Here is a 973-nt window from a genome sequence, read left to right on the forward strand (position 1 = left end):
TAATTCACAAAATATATTACAACTTTTTTACACCAACATTTTACAAAGTAAAAATGAAAAACTATAAAAAACCATATATCAATTGATTTTGTTGACAGCTTCTATTACTCCAGCGAACAAGCCGCAATTTAATTTATTTAATTAATATTCAAACTGGACTTTCTACTTGCTCCTATATTCCGATGAAGAGTTCCAACTTTCACAGCTTTATCGATTATGAAACATGCCTCTGCAATCAGCATCTGAATGGCAAGTTGTGCCTCAGGCTTCTTTCCAAGAACATCAAGCGCTTCTAGATCCTAATAATGCAGTAAAAGAATTTACATAGCAAATAACACCCGAATCCAACAATTTATGATTCAAGACCATGGAAATTAACAACTGAAGTTGAAAATAGGGAGTATAACCCATACATAATACAAATAATCAGGAGCGGACCCAGACAGTTCGAACTGTTGGGTCAAAAAAGAAATTTTTTTCGAACAACGTATCATGAACAAAAAGGAGAAATCGGTTGTTTGCTGTTCCTGTTCGGTGTTCGTACTTTGGGAAGAAATCGGTGGATTATATGATATATTTATGGACTAAATAATGGATATGAACCATGTGATATGGATATAGATTTAGGATTTGAATTTTTTGGGAGCAGAAAATTAAGTTTTCAGCTATAAAAAAAAAAATTCCAAAAAACTGTAAGGTCATTTGACCCCGCATGACCCCATGTGGGTCCACCCCTACAAATAATGACACATCACATATTCGACAAGATTATATTACCATCATATGCCACCTCAGTATCACTATGTAAGAAGATGAAATGCAACACAAATTTTTGAACTGTCTTCATACATTGCAGACACGGATACATACAATATTATGATGTATGTTGATTATCAAAAATTCCCATCTCCACAACCATATTGTAGGAAGAAGGCAATATGCAATGCACAGAATTCCCTTTTTTTTTTCTTTT

Source organism: Olea europaea, unplaced genomic scaffold (assembly GCF_002742605.1).
Source record: "Olea europaea var. sylvestris unplaced genomic scaffold, O_europaea_v1 scaffold2019, whole genome shotgun sequence".
NCBI lineage: Eukaryota > Viridiplantae > Streptophyta > Magnoliopsida > Lamiales > Oleaceae > Olea > Olea europaea.